Here is a 9,166-nt window from a genome sequence, read left to right as displayed (position 1 = left end):
TAACATTCACAACTGCATATGTATGGAAATATATATGTGATATGTATGTTTGTGTGTGTGTGTGTGTGTGCGTGCGTATGTAGCATTTTTCATTCAATATTTGAATTTGTACCTATACTTCATACTAATCTAAAGTACATAGGTCTTCATGCATATGCTCATGACTATATACAATAATTCAGACTGTATTTACTAAAAATGGCTCCTTTAAGTTCATGGTGGTCATAATTATACTTAACCTTGCATCATTTCCCTTCCAATTACATGGCCTCACTTAAATGATTAATGTGCAGACATTTTAAAAGAAAAAAAAGCAACATACATGTGTGGTCTTAGGAGTTTTGCATTGTTTAAATAGAATGTTCCAGAATGTTAAATATAAAATGGCATATGTTCAGAACACAAAACAATCTAAGTGTTCCTCCTTTGATTTTCTGCTAGCAAATGCCTCTTCTTATCTTTCTCCTCCACTCCCATTATCCTCTTTATCAAGTTGGAAACAAACTTTAAAAAGTTATCTTACGGTCCATCTCAGCCTTGAATGAGGAGCAGTCTGACATCAGCACTGGGTAGGTATGCATCTATTTATGGTTCCTAAGTAAAGAGATTTTACGAGCTCCCTGATAACTCAGTTCTGTTTTAACTATCTTCAGCATGGAGACATTCTCCTCTTAAGTAATCAAAGCTCTTCAGTCTTTTTCCTGCTTTGTCTTTAGGGAGAAAAGAAAGAGTCGAGATCTAGGTATTTTAGGTTCAAATCTTTTTTTTTTCAATGTGCTCACTGAAGAAAAAATAATAATATAGGTTAAAACTATGGTCTTGTATGCTATATGATCCCATTTACATAGAATTTTTTAAAAGGGAAAATTTTTGTGACAGAAAGAAAATGAGAAGTTGTGTGGGGCCTGGGGATCCACTGGGAAGCTTCTTGATTGTGGTGGTGGTGGTAACACCTAGTGTAACCTAAAAGCCTTTGAGTAGATTCCGATTCATAGTGATCCTATAAGGACAGAGTAGAACGGCCTCATAGGGTCTCCTAGGCTGAAATATTTACAGAAGCAGACTGCCACATGTTTCTCCCATGGAGCAGCTGGGGGGGGGGGTTTAAACCACTGACTTTTCAGTTAGCTTCCAAGCACTAAACCACTGCATCACCAGGGTTCCTTACCAATTGGGATATAAGGGAATTTCACTGTGTGTAAAACAAAGTTACCACATTTTAAAAAAAAATGGGTTTTAAAAAAAGAAGAAAGTAAACAAAAACAAACCTGTAGTCTCACTATTCAAGCACAATCACTATTAATATATTGGTGTCTTTCTCAACGGTGTTTACCATGGACACTTTTCTCTTCACTTGCAAACATAATTGTCATCACATATTATTTTATTTTGTAGGTTGTTTTTATAGCAATTGAATATCAGCATTTTCTAAATTACATGGTCTTAAAAATCATTATTTTCAATGGTCGCCTAATACTCCATCAAGTAACAAGGATTACTTAATGGTTACCTTACCGCTTGTCTATTGGTACTCATATTGGTTGTCACCAATTATTTACTTCTATAAACCTCACTGGGAAGAAATGTTTATAAACCCCCTCCCCCAGAATTTAGAAGTATATTTCAGGGCATAGTCTCAAAAGCATTAAAAATAAAGTATAAAAGGCTCGTGCCAAAGTTGAGGCTCTTACCAAAAGAGCCTTACTATTTTCCATAGCCTCCAGCAATGCTTAATGCTCTTTACACCTCTCCAGAATAGGACCACATGCTTGGTAAAGTAGAGGGTCACCGAAAAAAGAGGAAGCCCTTCAATGAGATGGACTGACACAGTGGCTGCAACAATGGGCTCACACACAGCAACCATTGGGAGGTTAGTGCAGCACCAGGCAGCGTTTCATTCTGTTGTATGTAGAGTCTTGAAGAGTTGGAACCAACTCAATGGCATCTAACAACAGAAACAACATTACTGTGTGACAAGCTTTTCAAAACATTTCATTTTTTCTTTATCATTGTGTTCATTTCCCATTTTCACTTCCTTCTACTCTCTCATCTACCCATTCTTTCCCCCACACCTTACTGGTTTCTACTGTAACTGATACTTTTCTGCTCGACCAAATGGAATGCACACTAGAATATAAATTTGGGAAGGAGGGTTTCACCTAAGACCGTAATGGAACTTAAGGCATGGGAACCACAACACCTCTTCCCTGGAAAAGAGTGAAGAAAATGGTAAGAGAATCTAAATGCGCTCCAGAGACTTGAGTGCCCAGGAGCCATACAGTGTCCTAAAGATATGGACTTTGGAAGTCAGCTCCAGGATTTCATTTCCACATTAAGGGATAATGCTTGAAAGGCCTGATGGTTAGCTCTTCCTGCAAGAGGAGATGGAGGCTTGACCTTGCTGCATTGAGGCACTTGAGCTGCTCTGAGGGATGTCTGAGCCCCACCCCAGCAGAGGGAAGAGCTGAGGGTGAGTAAGTGAAGGCCTCATGGAACCAGCAGTGGCATCAAGGAAGGAGCACATAGACCAGGGTCTAAGTCCTAAGTCCACCACTTACTGGTTCAGTGCTCTTGGACATGTTAGTAACTTCTCTTGACCTCTATTTCCTGATCTATGAAATAATTTGTCATTAATTTCCTAAATTCTTGCTTAGAAAAAGCAAAAACCTGGAGATGGAGGCTTTTCAGGTTTCCCGCTCTCACTTACCAAATGACAGTCAAGGTATTGTTTAGAAATCTGTAATTGGAAATGAAAAGTGAGAGTTTTCAGCAGAGTAATTACTATGTATAAATTCCCCCACTATGAAATCAGTATTAAAAATGAAAAACTAAGCAACAATTTGTTTTCCTCAGTAGGTATGTCAACATGTATCTGTCATGCCCAATTTTCTTTTCTAACTGTGACTTTCCTCCCCATAGGAATTGGTCCAGCACACAGCAGGGAGATCATCTACTCAATCCACCATGGGTTTCTGACTCAGTGGCAGTGAAACCTCTAATGCTGCCTAACATGAAAAGGAGATCAAGCCAATCAGAATTTTGTTCTTTGGAAATTTAAATTAAGAAATGCAAAAAAGGGGGATTGCATTTTTCCTCTTGCTCTTCTTTAGGAATGAGCAAAAGCTGGAGTGAAAGGCCAAAAAAAAAAAAAAAAAAAACTAAACTCACGGCCATTGAGTTGAATCCAACTCATAGTGACCCCCATTGGGTTTCCAAGACTGTAAGTCTGTACAGAGGTAGATCGCCCCATCTTCCTTCTGTAGAGCAGCTGGTGGGTTTGAACCACTGGCCTTCCGGATAGCAGCCAAATGCCTTATCCTCTAGGCCACCAGTGGGGCCACAAGAATTGTGCAGTGCAGATCCTGGGCAACAACACATGGCAACCTTGGGAATGAAGCATAACAGCTGTGGCTATGAGGATGCACAAGCCATGAGGAAGCTGAAAGTATGAGGTAAAGAAAAGATATACGAGGTGGAGGAGAAAAAGAATCAGCCACAGTGGTATACTAAGGGGACTGCCAGTAGCAGGGAGTTCCACATGGGGTACAGACCAAAAAGGGTGTGTTATCAGCAGAGAATTCAAAAGCAATAATATAACTGGCTAAGAGTTGGTCTGTTTTTCGTTACCACTGTGCACATGTGATTCTAAACAATACCAGTGATAAAATACTACTGATTGTTCCTTTTGGTATACCACTGGCCAATGAGTAGTGAGAGAAGGGGAATATACACACTCCTCCCTTATGGACATGGTTAAGTTCCACAGTCCAGGTTGTTATGGGAAAATTGGCATTATGCAAAAACAGAGGATGACCATATCAGAACAGAAAACAGAAGGTGAGCACATCATTACACAGTGGCTGCAACAATGGGCTAAGGTATAGCAAGCAATGTGAGGCTGGTGCAGGACTGGGCAATGTTTCATTCTGTTGTACATAGGATCGCTATGAGTCAGAGCCGACTCCACGGCACCTAACAACAACAACACGTCATTACATAACTGCCAAATTACATCATCACACAACTGCCAAACCACTGAGAATCACGGCCTAGCCAAATTGATACATAACTCTAATCATCACAGCCAACATTACTCTGCCTCACATCTCGGCATTTGTAACTGCCAGATGTATGTCATTAATGTGCAAAATAGTTGGATAGATTTTTTTTTACTATTGTCATAAATGCAAAGTGTCAGATAACAAGATATTTAACAAGTGAGGAATACATGTAGTAGTTTAGAGTAGTGGTGAGACTTTACAGGAAAAGGACTATGTTCAGGGAGGGAGGGAGAAAAAGGAAGAGATAGGGAGAGAGAGAAGCTACGCCCTCTGGTTGCCTCAATTAGATGATCTTCTGTTTCTTATTTAAGTCCAGCTGAGTTATATCCTTCCAAGAAATACCCTAATGCTTAAGGTAAATTATAAAAGCTAAATCCTTTGCAATCAAAAGACTAGGCTAATATCAATTCTCAATTTCAGAAGATCCAACACATGTGCTGAAAGCTTTTGCTATTGAACTCATTTTATGCACATTATATTTCCTTCTAAACCCTTGGACCTCATGCTGGCAAAATGAATTGGCAGAAAGTACTCAGTGAAACATCAAAAGAAGATGGAAAGAATACACAAAGTCACTGTACCAAAATGAACTTGTCAATGTTCAACTATTTCAGGGGGTAGTATTTTATCAAGAACCAATGGCATTGAAGAAGTTCAAGCTGCACTGAAGGCATTGGCAAAAAATAAGGCTCCAGGAATTGACGGACTATCATATGGGATGTTTCAACGAATGGATGCAACACTCGAAGTGTTCACTCATCTATGCCAGAAATTTGGAAAGCAGTTACATGACCAAGCAACTGGAAGATATCCATATTTTTGGCCATTGCAAAGAAAGGTGATCCAACAGAATATGGAAATTATCAAACAATATCATTAATATTTTATGCAAGTAAAATTTTGCTGAAAATAACTCAAAAATGGTTGCAGCAGTACATCAACAGGGAATGGCCAGAAATTCAAGCTGGATTCAGAAGAGGACTTGGAACAAAGGATATCATTGCTGATGTCAGATGGATCTTGGCTGCAAGCAAAAAATACCAGAAATATATCTGCCTGTGTTTTATTGACCATGCAAAGGCATTCAATTGTGTAGATGATAACAAATTATGGAAAACATTGCAAAGAACTGGAATTCCAGAACATGCCATTATGCTCAGGAGAAATCTGTACGTAGACTGTTATGGATTTAATTGTGTCTCCCCAAAATATATGTTAACGTGGCTAGGCCATGACTCTCAGTATTATGTAATTATCCTCCATTTTGTGATCTGATGTAATTACCCGCCCTGTAAGGATCTGATATAATTATCCTATATGTTGTAAATCCTAACCTCTAGGTTAGGTTCATGAGGCAGGACTAGGGGAAGTTATCTTAATGAGGCAATATGCAATCTAGAGTATTAGGTTGTATCTTGAGTCAATCTCTTTTGAGATATAAAAGAGGTTAAACAAGTGAGCAAAGATAGAGGGACCTACCACAAGGAAAGAAGAGCTGAGAGTACAGTGCATCTTTTGGACCTGAGGTTCCTGCTCTGAGAACTTTCTAGACACAGGGAAAGACTGATGCCAAGACACATATAGACCTCCAAGTGAACACCAGGCCCACAGATGTTGAAAGGGGACAAGGACTTTCTTCCAGCCAACAGAGAGAGGAGGCCTTCCCAAAGAGTCAGTATTCTAAATTTGTACTTCCAGCCTCCTAAGTTGTGAAAGAATAAATTTCTGCTTGTTAAAGCTATCCACTTGTGGTAATTCTGTTATACCAGCACCAGATAATTAAAACATAGACCAAGAGGCAACTGTTAATAACAAGGGGATATTACATGATTTAAAATCAGGCAAGGTGTGCACCAGCGTTGTTTCCTTTCATCATGCTCATTCGATCTGTATGCTGAGCAAATAACCAAGAACCTGAACCATATGAAGAAAAGAATGGCATCAGGATTGGAGGAAGACTCATTAACAACCTGAGATATGCAGATGACACAACCTTACTTGCTGAAAATGAAGAGGACTTGAAGCACTTACTGATGAAGATCAAAGACTACAGTCTTCAATATGGATTGGATTACACCTCAACATAAAGAAAACAAAAATCCTGACAACTGGACCAATAGTCAGTATCATGATAAACAGAGAAAATATTGAAGTTGTCAAAGATCTCACTTTACATAGATCAACAATCAATACCCATGGAAGTAGCAGTCAAGAAATTAAACAATGTATTGCATGGTGGCGTAGTGGGTAAGGCATCTGTCTGTTAACCAGAAGGTTGGCAATTCAAACCCACCAGCTGCTCCGTGGGAGGAAGATGAGACAATCTACTTCTGCGAAGATTTACAGCCTTGGAAACCCAGTGGTAGTTACTATGAGTTGGAATTGACTCAATGGCAGTGGGCTTGGTAGGTTTTATTGCATTGGGCAAATCTGCTGCAAAAGACCTCTTCAGAGTGTTAGAAAGCAAAGATGTCTTTGAGGATTAAGGTGCACCTGACCCAAGCCATGGTATTTTCAATCACCTCATATGCATGCCAAAGCTGGACAATGAGTAAGTAGGACCAAAGAAGAATTGATGTCTTTGAATTATGCTGTTGGCAAAGAATACTGACTATATCCCCGACCGCCAGAGGGACAAACCAATCTGCCTTCAAAGAAGTACAACCAGAATGCTCCTTAGAAGTAAATATGGCGAGACTTCTGAATACTTTGGATATGTTACCAAGAGGGTTCAGTCTCTGGGGAAGGACACCATGCTTCGTAGAGGGTCCTGAGAAAGAGTAAGACCCTCAGTGAGATGGACTGATACAGTGGCTGCAACAATGAGCTCAAACATGGAAACGATTGGGAGGGTGGCACCGGACCAGGGACAGTTTCGTTCTATTGTGCACGGGATCACCATGAGTTCAATCAACTCAACAGCACCTGACAACCACCACCCATGGAATACTGTTGATATCCCAATGCATTCTGAGGTGAATATTCCAGTGAAGGCCTTCATGTTAAGGTAAGATGAAATAAAAGCACTGGTGTCCAACAACTAGAAGCCTCAATCCTGATCGGGCATCACTTCTTATTGTCCTTCTACCTCTCTGATCATCCTCCCCCAGTTTTCTGCCTCCTTGATTGGCTGCTCTCGGTCCCCTTAAAATGATCCCCAGTTCCCTCTTCACATCTCTTCTCCTTTTTCTCTGCACATTCTCCCTTTATATCCTACCCATGTCCATGATTCTGACTGCCACCTAATTACTAATGATTCTAAATTTTATCTGCAACACGAAATTCTCAAAGGATTCCAAATGTGTAATTCTAATTATCTCCTATTAAATACTTAAAATTCAATAAGTCTAAAACCCAATTATGCCCTCTGAACCATATTAATTTCAAGATTTGCCTCTTCCATTCTAGCTCCCATTGCAATAAATTTTATTACCATCTATCTAGTAACTTAAACTAGAAAAGTTTTGAACTTCTAAAACAGTTATCTGTATTTTTCCTCCTCACCACCCCTCATCACTTTCAGTGTGAGAAAGTCCTGTTGATTCTCGCTGCTAAATAGCTAGCAAATCCAATGACCCCTTCTACCATGTTTGCCGTGACTGTTGCATTAGGGCCTTTAGCGTGCTGTATTCAAATTGTGTTTGTGTTTCCCTCACTCATAAACGTCATAAAATTCCTGAGGGTTCTGAGTGCGCCCCTCCTTCTTCGCATTATCCTCTGCTCCCTGTTCAGCATGTAACTAGAATCTAGCATATATGTTCTTTTTGAGAGAGTGAATAAACAATGATGACGTATTCATTCCAATGTCCTTGAACTTATCTGCAAACATTTTAGTGATAGAACTTTAGTTGAACTCAGGAGCCCCGATCCAAGGGAAGATTTAAAACCCTGATGCAATGATATAGCACAGTAATGAACAAAGTTTTAACCCATACTAAATAAATAATTTAAAAAATCCTTTTAAATAGCATGTGGTTTTCTAATGTGCCCAAGGGAAATTAGAACCCTAGCAGGAGCCTTCCCAGGACTTAGCAAAACACAACCAATTTGAATTCAGGATCCTATGATGTCATTAACAAAGACGTGACTTTGAAATGGAAACACAGTAGTGGGGAAGAGTCCAGAGAGCAGCCCTCGACTATAAAAGTCATTTTAAATGAGTTTTGTTTGTTTGGTTAATTACCATGGGATTTGTATCGATGATCCTTTGCCTTTACTTTGATATCATAAATTGGTCTCCATGGACCTGCTGACAGCTTCATGAGCTGACTGTGACAACAGTCTTTGTCCAATGAAAAGGAATAGGCAAGGAGGGAGTATGTATTTTTATACATAAAGAGACCAGCAAATATGCCAGTTCCCTTTCTATCTTTAAAATCTATAACACTAACTCTGAAAGGAGGTACAGTGGTGGCGGTTGAGTGGTAGAATTCTCGCCTCCCACACAGGAGACCCGGGCTTGATTCCCAGTCATACCCACCTCATGCACAGTCACCACCCATCTGTCAGCAGAGGCTTGTCTGTTGCTACGATGCTGAACAGCTATCAGCAGAGCTTCCAGCCTGAGAAGAACTAGGTAGAAAGGCCTGGCAATCTACTTCCAAAAGTCAGCTAGTAAAAACCCTATGGGTCACAACAGTCTGATCCCGTTAATGTTGTTGTTGTTGTTGTTGTTATGTGCCATCGAGTCGGACCCGACTCATGGCGACCCCTCCTTGGGTTTCCGAGGCAGTATCACTACGGAAGTAGATTGCCCCATCTTCCTTCCGAGGAGTGATCCCATTAATAACTCCAGCAAAATCGGTCATTCAGAGCTAACCAACTCCAGGTATTTAATGTTGGTTGATCTTTGAGAGCCACATGGACTAAACTCATTGTGAATCCACTGTTAGTTCAGGGAGGGGAACAATTCACATAAATCCTCAGTGGGATGTCCCCTTGTCCTCCGATTATACAATATTCCACGGTCCTGCAAAAGAGAATGAAGAAGAGGAGGGTGCAGGCATATTGGGACAAACAGCAAATACTGTACATTTGAAAATGCTCCAAAAAAGGTACATCCCAGGACCACCCTGATAATGAAGAACAAAGGTAGAGAAACCAAA

Source organism: Orycteropus afer, unplaced genomic scaffold, assembly GCF_000298275.1.
Source record: "Orycteropus afer afer isolate SDZICR_OR568_19922 unplaced genomic scaffold, OryAfe1.0 scaffold00304, whole genome shotgun sequence".
NCBI lineage: Eukaryota > Metazoa > Chordata > Mammalia > Tubulidentata > Orycteropodidae > Orycteropus > Orycteropus afer.
Note: the sequence above shows the minus strand (reverse complement) of the source record.